The sequence below is a fragment of the Colletes gigas genome, unplaced genomic scaffold (genome assembly GCF_013123115.1).
Source record: "Colletes gigas isolate AHSC1104 unplaced genomic scaffold, ASM1312311v1 Colletes_gigas_Sc00004, whole genome shotgun sequence".
Lineage (NCBI taxonomy): Eukaryota > Metazoa > Arthropoda > Insecta > Hymenoptera > Colletidae > Colletes > Colletes gigas.
The window spans coordinates 776,201-789,179 of NW_025106633.1; the positions used below are offsets into that span (position 1 = coordinate 776,201).

Below are 12,979 nucleotides of genomic sequence, written 5' to 3' on the forward strand. Positions count from 1 at the left end.
AGACCATTCAATCGAATTAACAGATATTTTCGAAATAACCTCTGATCCTATTCCAGTTGCAAAGTAATAATCACCCACGTAAAAAAATATTTTTAAAAATTGGAGACAATTTTTACGTTTGTACGAAGTTCCGAAAGAATTTCTCATTGATCGTTATTATATGCATTATCAGCTTCTGAAAATTTCTCAAAATAAACTTTGATCCTATTTAATATATTGGAAGGTAATAATCACCCACGTAAAACAATATTTTTATAAACTGAAGACGATTTTTACTACATTTGTACGAAGGTCTAAAAAAATCTCTTATTTATCGTTATTATATGCATTATTAGCTTTTGGAAATTTCTCAAAATAAACTTTGATCCTATTTATATTTGTAGGTAATAATCACCCACGTGAAACAATATTTTTAAAAATAACTAGGGACAATTTTTGTTAAGTTTGTAGGAAGGTCTAAAAAAATCTCTTATTTATCGTTATTATATGGACTATTAGCTTCTGAAAATTTCTCAAAATAAACTTCGATCCTATTTAATATATTTGAAGGTAATAATCACCCACGTAGAATAATATTTTTAAAAATAACTGGGGACAATTTTTACTACATTTGTACGAAGGTCTAAAAAATCTCTTATTTATCGTTATTATATGTATTATCAGCTTCTGAAAATTTCTCAAAATAAACTTTTGTACAAAATTCCGAAAGAACCTCCCGTTTCTCGTTGTTATATGCTTCATTAGCTTCTTAATCGGGCTGGATAATGAGAAAAATTTCTGTCCTGTTGCGAGTGCCATTCTTAAAAATTGAAAAGACGAGGTTAACTTACTGCGAATACTTTCAAGCCGGGGCAACTTTATTGCACGAAACTTCGTTACCGCGCGAAGGGACAACGTTTAATGGTCCGCAATAATCCGGGAAAATGTGACAAATTAGAATACAGAAGGAGACTTAAAGAAACGAGAGCCCACGAGGGATAATCGAATCGGATCTTGAAGCGAAGGAATGGAGTTTAAATATAGTTTTATTGAAATCCGATAACATACATACACCCCACACGATTTAAACAAAGCTTTTTTAATAGCCAATGCGCGATCAGAGAGATCGTTTGTGTTTACGAATGGACCTAAAAGATTTATTCGTTATTTGTGAATAAAAGACCAAATCTGTGTCTAAAAAGTCTTTTCACATCTTGCTAAGATTTTACCAAGTAATATTATTATTAAAAATGTTTCTGCCAATTTATTTTACTGGTACGCCATATTTTAAAACAATAAAATTGCATATACGTGCAAAAGGCAAATAATTGTTAGAATCTCCAGAACAATCACGACCCCTTTCCTATTCCCGACGTTCCCAACCTTCATTTAGGTCAACGTCAGGAAGTAAAATTAATAATGAGATTGCATTCACAGCGAAAATTAATATAAACTTCGTAAACGCGATTGAAACGAATTTTAAATTTCCTACCGATGTTTCAGAGATTACGTAACCACGTCACTAACCAGCTTTGCAACGTGATATTACCGTGATTGTGTTTTACTTTCTCAATAATACACAACGACCGTAGGTGGTTTATCCATGGTTTTTTCAAGCCAGTGTTTTTCCAAAAATTAAATAAATTGAAAACGTGATGTAACGCGTGATCAATATTGACGTACGCTGCGCCGCTTGATTTATTTAATTTGAAAAAAAAATACCAAAATACCATGGTCCAATCACATACAACCCTTCATCTGTTATTGCACATAAAATATAATTATTTAATGGAACCTATGGAACCGCTATATTCGAGATCAGTGTTGAAAAATAGCCTCCAATTTCTCCCTCGCCATTGTGGAACAATATATGTACTCGTGTATATAATAAACACGTTTAATAATAATAATAATAATAATAATAATAAAAAAATTTCCAAAATTTCTCCATATTTTTTCAAAGATGTTTACTTCGATGGAAATCTTGGTCTATGTACACTTTTCTGGTTAAGACCCCCATAAAATTTATTACCCGCCTTTCGAAACGGATAGTAACGATCTAAAGCCCGCAGATGATGCAATACGAAAGCTTTTATGACTCACTATATGTGACACGCGAATCTCGTGAGGAAACAACGCCACGTATATGCGACTGTAATGATACCCCTAACTTTACTGCTCTATCGCTTCAATTTTATTTTATGCTCGAAAGCTAGTACACTTCGTTTCGAAATTACGGGCATCGATACTGTGTACAGTAGTTTATTTAACCGACGTTTATGTTACCACGAAGCGTGACCCTTCAGAAAACGTCAGAAAGACCTTCGAACCAATACATTTGATTATTCGCCTAACGTTCTCTTTCAACGAACCAACGGTACTTTACGTACAAAGTGAGTAAAAAAAAAAACGAGATGAAAGTAGAAAGTCTACCAATATTTTGCTAGAAAAGAAATCTTGATAGGATTCGTGAATTTCAATGAGGTCGCAAAATCGATTACCACGACGATGTTGAAGTTACGTAGTTCCGAAGTGTCGGGAAGTAAAATTTTATCCCCCATAGAAAATGTCACGGGTAATGGCGTAGCAGCCGACGTGTTAATGAAATTACTATAACCATAACGTAGTCTCTGGAGAACAATTTTCCAACCGATTGGTGGCAGAGAACGCGTTAGCCCTAATCTTACTGGGATGCGACTTTGGGTCACATAGCAAGTTCGAGCAACTTTAGGGTCTATAAATAAGTTTATACAGGATGTTTTCGTACTGATCGCGCGCCACGGAAAGGGGTGAATTTACATGAAAGAAACTCGTGAATACAGTGACATTTTTTTCGTACGGAATAGATCGATGCTGGAGACCAGAAGAGTTCGCTATTTAATTTAATTAATTGGAGCAACGTCACAGACGCTGTGTAGTGATATTTACTAATATCAAACGAGCACTCTTCAACATCGATTTATTCTGCCATTTTTAATTTGCTAATTGTCTCTGAAATAACCCAAGAAGATTTATTTGTCGAAAAAAAAACTGATAAGCAACACATTTCACTTTTGGTACCATGCAAAGTACGAAAGGATGTCGCTCTGTACTTTCAACTTATTTTTTCACGCAGATTCGCATCTTCTCGGGTGGAGGGTCCAAAAAGGGGATACGTGTTGCAGCCCGATAGAATCATAACGAAGAGAATGTATGGAAAGCAACTTCCAAGATAAAAAAAGAACAAAATAATAATAAACTCAACCCAGATTCGCTAAGTAGGGCGTTGCAACCAATAAGCGTCTCCACGATAAGGATAAGCCTATTGTTGATGCGTATCCACAAGAAGATTGCACGACAGATCGTTGCAGAGGAAGTTGCAATATTTTAATAACTCGTGGATACTTGAAACATCGTGAATACCCAAAGTCTCGCGCCTGGGTGAAATTACAGTTGAGAAAATATGTGAAAACTAAGTTCCATAACGATGATAACGGTAAAGTTAACCCAAATCCACCGAGGGTGGTAGGCAGCTCGACAATGGGGGCAAAGCTATTGTTGATGCGTATCCTACAAGAAGATTGTACGACAGATCGTTTCAGAGGTTTGGTCGAGAAAGTTGCAATATTTTAATAACTCGTGGATACCCAAAGTCTCGCGCCTGGGTGAAATCGCAGTTGAGAAAATATGTGAAAACTAAGTTCCATAACGAGAAAGTTGCAATATTTTAATAACTCGTGGATACTTGAAACATCGTGAATACCCAAAGTCTCGCGCCTGGGTGAAATCACAGTTGAGAAAATATGTGAAAACTAAGTTCCATAACGATGATAACGGTAAACTTAACTCAAATCCACCGAGGGTGGTAGGCAGCTCGACAATGGGGGCAAAGCTATTGTTGATGTGTACCCGGCAAGAAGATCGCATGACAGACCGCTCGAGGAGGCGGATAGGTGTTCAAGAAAGTCACAATATTTGTACCAAGTACTGTACCTGTACAATCAACGACGCCAATGTTGGTATCTTCGCTGTTAGTGACAACGCCACCGGCAGACCAAGAATACAAGCGATTCGGAATCGCGCGACCACGAACGACCTATAAGCGTGCACGTTGAATAGAACGAAACGAACCGACGATTTGCCCTCGTTCAGGATAATGTCCACAACATCGTCCGTGTGTACGTTTGCGAAATCAACGATGTATCCTAAATCGAGTCAGGGACGCATTGGGTCGCGCACGTGGCAACGACGTTCTCGAAGGTCGATAGACACGGCGCGCGCATCTCGCTGGACACGCGAACCCTTCTTTTGGACCACCCTTAACTGGTCAACGCCGACATAACTCCGCTTATGCGAACCCCAAGACGAAACCCCCTACGATAAACGTTACGCGAATTCTGCCCTCCAAACTGACCGTTTCGCCTATCACATTCACCCTTTTTACGAGCAACCCTCCATTGGGGCGCATTTTTTTCTGATATTTTAAGTTGATTATCTCTAAGTCATCTTGTGGAAAAAACTAAAATTGTTTGGTAAAGTGTCGACGTGTGAAAGTTACACGGGCCCTATTCGGGTAAAATTCACCCCTTCGCCGAATCAAAATTTTTCGTATAGCAACGAAAATAAAATTCGATGCAAAGTAATCGTTAAGAAAAAAAAATACGATAAAATGACACTGCGTTATTTGCGGGGCGAATTCGATTCGCGAAAGGGTCGATTTGGGGTGCAGTACCTGTGGCAGCGTCGTCGATGAAAATATATACGACTGTACATTGGGCTTTCGATCGATGCAAATTTCGTTGAAATATAGCAACGCGATAAAAGGGAAATAGGAATTCGACCCTGGGAACGCTACGGGGGAGGGACTGCGTTCGTCGTTCATTTTTATCGCCGATTTGCAATTTCAATAAAGGGATCGATATAACGTAAAAATAGCAGGCAATAGAGCATGGGAAACAGTTAATTATTTCTAGAATTTTGTTAATTCCAAACAATCTTCCCCTTTGTTAACACCAAACCCATTCGTGATTTCTAATTTTTAAAAATTTACCGTAATTTTCTATAAAAGAACGAACACCTATTTTAAGGGTGAATTTCTTTGGTACAAACAAGTACACTATAATTACTGGTAGTTCTAGCGTAAAACGTTGATCACTCGACGCTGCAATAGCAGCGTGTCTTCGTACACAAGTGTTTCACGAACGATAAATTTTAGTGGTAGCTTCGCGAGATATGAGAGATTACGGTGCATCTAACGTTAACGAGACTATGCGTAGTACTGCCAGGGTTAACGATGATGACCCTCCTTCCCGTCTGTTTACACCCCTCTATAGGTCACTTTTCCCCTCCCCCCCTCCGACGGCGTTCCGTTTGTTACGCGGCGGACAATAGAGAGAACAGCCACGGAAAGTTCACCGAATGGAGCAACCTTTTGGCGAAATAGCTCGGCGCGACTGAACGCGAATAGTTTCGTTTGGAAATAGTGGGCGGCAGCGTGACTTTGTAGTAGCGAAAACTCCGGGAGTTTCTCGCACGAAAGGAAATTATCGTCGAGACGATCGATCGGAACGCACGCGCACGACAAAGGTAAGAGAGTTCCTGGCCGTGGCGGGGCTCGGTCAATGCCGAAGAACGTCCAAGCAACAGGTTTCTGGTCGGGATATGCGCGCCATAAATTCCACGAAAAGAAGGAAAAGCGTCCCTTGTTCCCCGAAAACGTGCGTTTCGATCGTATCTCGTTAGGGGCTGGTCCGAGGCACGCGTTCCGTGGCTCAACGGGGCTTTTCGTTCTGGCGAAAGGCGTCGATAAATCGGCGAGCAATCGGATCGTGGCGAAACAAGAACGGAAAGATCTTTTCCCTCTCACGATGAAAGTGGCCGGTTTTTATCGATGAACGCGTCCCCTCTGACCGATGGCCAGAAGGAACGGAGATTTCCTCGGAGGGAAGGTTTCCGCTCGCTTGCGTGGCAGTCGAGAATCTCGGGTGATGGATACGGGTCTTCCAGGGGCAATTATGGTGCCTGGGTGGTTAATATTTCAGGAACACTTCTCAGACTGCGGATAAAGTCGGCGAATCAGATCCTATCTAGGCAGGAACAAAAGGACGTTTCCCGATAACGGAAATGGTCGATTCTATCGACGGGCGCGTCATTTTGACCGATGGACAAGAGGAACAGAATTCTTTTCCTTCGAGGAAACGTGTTGCTTGCGATCGTGGGGGGTGAGTTAGGTGGATATCTAGGTCTACCGGATGCAATTATCGTTCCTGACGATAAATATTTCACGAGTGGTTCTGAAAAACTGATAACGTCGGAGAGCCGGAGGAAATCGTATCGAAATGGCGAGAGGAAGACTTTTTACCGATAGACAGATCGTGTTGCCTGAACCATAGAATGAAATAATAATAAGCGATGATATTTCATATTATAATGAAATTTTTCTTTCAATAACATTTACAAGTTCTGTGCTATCGAGTACAAAATCTGAATAAAATTTGAATTCCCAGCGCGACTAAAAACGCTCGTATATTACCAGGTGGACGTAAGAAGACGGTAGAATTTATGGAAATAGAAATACACATTTTCTGACAAGAAGAATGGTCCGAATATGTCCTTTCCACGGAGGAAACGTGTCCCGTTCGCTTACGTGACAACCGGGAATCTCCGGGACGACACAAATGGATGTCCAACGAGAAGTTATGCTTCCAACCGATTGTTACCTTCGAATAATCGTGATTCCCTATTTGGAGCGAGGATCTCACGCGCCAGGAGGTTAATTAAGGTCCGAGGAGAGGCATTGAGCACCGGTGGCGAGCCAAAGAGTGGCGCACGATGCGCAAAAACGTGTTACACAACTGCGATTTCCTTTTCGAAACGTTCTCTGGGTGCGCGTACCCGAACATGGACGGATCTTGCGGCTTTCACGGCACACGTAGTATCCGCAACGGACGTTACCGATACTCGCGAACCCCCGTATTCGTGCCACCTGTTACTCGGTTCGCGTATTCCAAGAACGCGTCGCGTAGGTGCATAAGGGATTGCACGTTAACGATCGCTACGCGGCACGCGACACGCGACGCTTATCGCTTTTCTCGTCTCCGCCGCGCCTATTTCGCGACCGGGTTTTCCCCTCGCCTTCCACGAACGGTATCGACGAGAGAAAAATGAGTTCAGAGAAAAATTCCTGGCCGAGCGTTGCGTGGCACGCGACCATATTGGCCGACCGCGCGTCGATCGGAATTTCCACTTTTAGAAAAAAAAAACAACAAGCCGTTACGCGTTACGTAAAGTGGATCGTTAATACAATCGGGAATTTTACGGACGGCGAGATACGTTGTACCGCAGCACTCGAAACTTGCGGGGGTGTTGACGTGTTCCGGGGGAGTACCGAGGGCTCGCGAGACCCGCAGTAAACTAATTCGAAGGTTCGAACTCGTGCATCGAGCCACTCGAAAGTGCAGATGAACGTCACTGAAGATGCACGAGTTATAGAAAGCAAACTGTACCGCATTAAACCTCGATTGATCCCCCGCCCCCCCCACCCCCCGTTTCGGGCAACGATACGCGACGAGATCGACTTACGGAACTGTCGTCGATCACGAAAATCGTGGAAAGGCGCGTCCTTGTCCCTGTTCCTGACGGTCTCGGTCGAATCGGCTGAGGACGTGCGGCGGCCAGGAACGGACAACGGGTGGGGGGAGGGTGAGGGTAACAGAGGAACCGGAGAGTTCGTCGGGTGGCCAAGGGTCAAAATAAACGGTGACCGGTCGCGATCGATGAAACGAAAGTAACGATCGGACGAAATTGGAACCGAAACGCGTCGCGAGACTACGCCGCGACGACGCGACGCACCGCGTCCTGTTGCGTTTCACCAGTGATTTTGCGCGCAAGACGCGACGTCGCGAGCTCGCATCCCTCCGACCGCAACCGCGTCGCATCACCGACTGAACTTTCGCTCCCGTGAAAAAGGGACCGTAGGAGTCGCGGCACGCATCGATGCTTACCGAGCTTTCGATACATTGGCGCCACCTCGATGCTCACCAAAGGATTTCCCGGCACCATAGCCAGAGCCTCTCCTACGCACCGGGCACCAAACCCACCCCCTGCGTCTCCGCTTCCTCCTCCATCCAACCCCACCAGACCCCCAACCCACCCTCGAAGCCGCCTCTTGCGCCCTCTTCATCATATTCCTCTCTATCCCCTTACGCTCTGACCGACCGACCGACTCCCACCTCCATCGCCGCGTCTCGCAGTTTTCCCCCTCCCTCTCTCGCTCTATCTCGCTAGCATTTCCCGCTCGTCCTCTTTGCCTCCATCTTCGATCCGCCAGCACTTTCCATAAAATCTTTGCCTTATCGCGAATCGAGCCCTCTCTCTCTCTCTCTCTCTCTCTTTCCCTCTCGAAACCTCTCTCGGGCTCTTTATTTCCGGCGGATTACGCTCCATACCGGCGCGCGTCCCGCGTCCGATCGATATTGGACTTTTCGCTTTTTCTATTAAGCCGCGATACGATCGTACGAAGTCTAGTTAGGACCGCGCTCAGACTATCGACTTTCCGTTGCGCGAAAAGTCGCTGCGAGTCGCGCCGGAAGGGGTGAAAAACGTCGTGGTACGGGCTATTGTACCGGTGATTTTCGATTGTCACCCTTGTAGAATCCGAAATTCACGTACCGGTTTATTTATAGATTTTTATCGTTAGGTCACTAGTCTAAAATTTAGTAACACTTTGGAGAAACGATAAACAGAAAGTAGATATTTGATCGACGTTAGTTTTTGTGGTTTTATTTTAACACATTATGAGGTGCAAAGACTTTAAGCTTTAAAGAGAAAAATAATTACGTTTCGAAACTTTAACCCTTTGCACTCCGAGTTATATTTCAATTTTGTTACCAGCAGCTCCCAACGCCTTTAAGTGTTTTATTTCGAAATTTACCTGTTAAAATATCTGTTTCATTTACACTGATGTCGCATTTTGTAATTTTCAAGATATCTCTTTGGTTTGGACTTGAAAAAATGTCGACTGGAACTCGACAAAGGAGTTCCTGAGATAAAAATTGATGTCGAATCGCACTCGACATAGGAGTGCAAAGGGTTAAGGGGGTATTGTCTAGACTACTGTCTAAACTGCCATTTGTTCGGCTTTCTTTATGATTTTTTTTTTTTAATGGCAGGTAGGCTATTTTATACTGAGATTTTGCAGATATATCTATTCATCTTATAACTATATACAGTATTTTTTTCATCAAAAAATATTAAAAATTCTAGGAATTATAACTTCTTGTTTAAATGCGTTTTTCTCAGCTGACTTCCATGATATTTCAAGATCTAGCGGACCGATCGACTTCAAATTTGGAGAGAATATTCAGCAGACGCGCCTTCATCGCTGGAACTAGAGATTTTAACAAATATTGAGTTATATTATCGATTTTAATACGCCAAAGTCAAAAAAAAGATTAAAAAATAGAAATTCGAAGCTTGAAGTGCCACCGTTCCCTTATTTATCGAGATTTTGACGTCTACCTAATTTCTACTATAACTACACCCTTCCTAATGATAGATACTTTAGCCCCCTCTGTTTCACATTAGCGCGGATCGGCTGGAATCATGAAAGTTAGTGGAGCATCTTTTTCAGAAGAGCCATCAAACAAGAAGCTACAACACCCACAATTTTTAATATTTTTAGATGAAAAAAACACTGTATATCCTTGTAAGATGAATAAATATGCCTGCAAAATCTCAGTGCACAACAGTCTACTTACCATTGAAAAAAAAAATTATAAATGAGACCATAAATAACACTAGCTTTACGGTCAAGTCAATTTGACGCGTTCAGATTCTAAACCTAACGTTATAGAACTCATAAAATTCATTTGTTGGCAATTTATGTTGAATTTAATTGATGCAATGATACGAATATATACCCTAATTAAAAGAAAACACAGCGAATTACGATACTTTGCACGAGTGTCCGTGAACCTAGTGTTAAACACGTTTCTCTCGAAACTAGGTTTTTAGAAACATTGTGTTTATTTTTGGCGTAATATTTATTAAAAATATAACGTAGAACTTTTTGGTATGAATTATAATAAATCAACAACAAATAACTGATATTTTCATAATTTTTACAAAAGTGGAAATGTTAGATCGTCAATGCTTAATAAATGTTACACTAAAGATGCATGCCAAGTTTCATACAAATCGGTTCACACCATTCCCAAAGATCTAATTTCGAGAAAAACGTGTTCAAAGTTTTGGAATGTCATTCCTTTTTTCCTTTTTAATGTTGTTTTTTGTGTCTCATAATGTGCTACAATAAACCACAGAAACTTATATCAATGAAATATGTACCTTTTTTTTTTATTGTTCCTCCAATATATCACTAAGTTTACGAGGCCAAATAGTTATTTCTTATTGTACTTCTTACCGCACTTCTGTAAAGTATTTTGCTTCTTATGGGAGCGGTGGTGTTTTACTATACCACGAGCAATAATATTTTATGTATCTTTACAGTTTCAAAACCAAGTTTTTTATTCTTCTATTCGGTAGTATACCGTTTCTGCTATTTATGTTGTTTAAAAAAGGATAGATACTAAGATTACAAGAACACGCGTGCAGGTCTATTATCAATACTAAAAAAGCATTTTTGTACCAAAATATGGAAGAATGTCGAATGTCAAATAAAATAAATTTCGCTTTATTTCTGGAAGGTTTATTTTGCGTGCATAAAATTCATAAAAAAATAAATCTGAGTAGCTCGAATGGGGGATGTTACGAAAATACACAGGTCCCCATAGAGGTCCATGGTTTCCTTCACGACCTAGACCAAACTGTCATTGATTGGAAAGTCAATAGGATGTCCCTAGCCTAAGGGCTCGCTCGGCATATCGACTTTCTGTCGCGCGACAGTTATACGGGTCTACTGGAGGCGTAAAGAAGCATTGCCCTATAGTCAAAGAATTGTCAACAAGTTATAGTCGCCCTCTATCTAGATCCCTTCAGCGATTTGGACCAAAACAATCGTGGAGCAGAATGTCGATATCTTTGATCCAACAAGGAGAGTCCAAGGGATGTGGAACTTATTTATGGTACAATTTGTAGCATAAATATGGGCTATTGCTCTTAAGAAACTTCACTTAAGTGTTATATCGTAAATATAGGCAATCAAGGCCATCGATTTTCCGTCGCACGAGAGTCGACAGAATTATAGAGATGGCAAATATGCCCAAAAATACTATAAACTATCGATTCCGAGGTAGCCTTTAAGTCAGATACGTACCATCGACTGTTCGTTGCGCGAGAATTGATAGGGACATAGTGGGGACGATAAAAAGCATCGTCTCGTAAATCATAGAATCGTGAAGAATGGTTTGAAAGGGACGTTATTTATCGATGACGCGTCTATGATTCCAGAGTATTAACTCTGGGCGCACAGTCGTGACACCGACAGATTTAACACCGTGTTCGGTGGTTTGGAACTTCGTAAAAAGAATTAAAAAATTTTAATGGCACCGGGGAGGCCTTGCTTCGTTATTAAATTTGATAGTTCCCTGGAAAATTGGCGTATGTTACGTTCATTCGCTCTTATCCTCGTTTTAACACTTTAACGGCCGTAGTCACGCGTGCGTGATTTCATTCTTTCATCGACTTATCAATTTGGAGGTTCGAGTCTTGTGACTTTTATAATCCCTTGTAGCATTACAAAGTACCACACACTTTGATCTACGAATTTCTATCGATACTGATACGTCTTCAGAACTAATTAGTATCAAAGTGTGAGGAAGCAAGTAACAATCCACTAAGAATAGAGCATGATTCCACAAGAAAAATAAGCTTGAAAATGTACGACACGCGTCCCGTTTCCAGAGAACTAATCGATTGTCCATCCACAGTAACAAATTCTGCAATCGTCGGTCAGTTTGATCGAATTTATTTGGCCATTGTTCTTCGCCACCTAGACGAAACTGTCGCTTTGTTAGTTTCACACGCGTCTTACAACCTGAACCAAACTCTCATGCGACCTAAAGTTGATATTACATCCCTACTTTAAGGATTCCCTCAGACTATCGAGTTTCCGTCGCACTATAGTCGGTATAGACCTAGCAGCGGTGGTAAGAAGCATCGCCCTATAGTCGTTAACAAGCCGGCAGACGTCTCTACATAAACCCATAAGTCGATTGAATGTTTCCAACCTACAAGCTCGCTGTCACGTGACGGAATGTCGATAGCGTGTTCCTAACCTAACAATTCCCTGAAACTATTTACTCTATTTACTCTCTGTTGTACCGAGGGTCCTCGTAGAGTCTGCAAAAAAGCATTGTCCTGTGGACGGTCGTGGAGGATCGTTCACGGCTACTGTTCCATACCGGAAATCGGCAAGAACGGACCAAGGTCCGGAGGAAAGGACGAATCGACGAGGTCGCGTCTCGCGAGTGAACCGACGAAACGACGGCCTCGGTTGGCAGGTTGTTCCCGTTTTTTCCTTTATCCTAAAAAGCCCGAGGCATCGCGGTACAAACTGGGCCAGCAGTGTCCTTTCAATTACTTCGTATCTTCGTTGCAGAGGAAAAAACCGGATGGAGGGATAAAAGGAACGGAAATGGGTTGTGGGGGTGCGCGCATGCGCGTCCCCGCGTCGGCTAACGGACCGACCGTTAAGGGGTTACGCCACCTTCGACGCGACAATACACATCGTGTCTTTATCAATTTTTTATAACAATACCGTACGACCTATTCAACCGAATATTTGTTACCACGAATAAACGTGTAATGAGCCTGGCAATTACATTTTTTGCGAAACAAAATGGCGTCGATATACTTAAAATTCACGAGGAACGTGCAGGAAAGATTTTAATGGGAGATTCCGGGGGCCAAATTGAGACGAAAATCACGAATACCAATTTGTTGATCGAGGCTTCGTTAAAAAGTTATTGACGTTTAAAGTTCCGCCTGTAGAACGGTAATCTGCGGACAGCTATCACACCCACGCAACTGTTGGAACTTTAAACGTCAGTAACTTTTTAAC

General features: G+C 41.8%; 1 protein-coding gene across 8 annotated transcripts in view; it reads right to left on the reverse strand.

The window, feature by feature from the left end:
• Nucleotides 1-12,979, reverse strand: part of LOC122405528 (synaptotagmin-7) — a 79,482-nt gene that overhangs the window by 27,530 nt on the left and 38,973 nt on the right. Inside the window, exon 1 of one of the 8 annotated variants that reach the window (XM_043410356.1) lies at nt 7,540-7,633. The exons of the other annotated variants lie outside the window; for them this stretch is intronic. The gene's annotated coding sequence lies outside the window, so the exon portion shown is untranslated. Of the gene's footprint in view, nt 1-7,539; nt 7,634-12,979 lie in introns of those variants that run through there. 8 annotated transcript variants of the gene reach the window in all.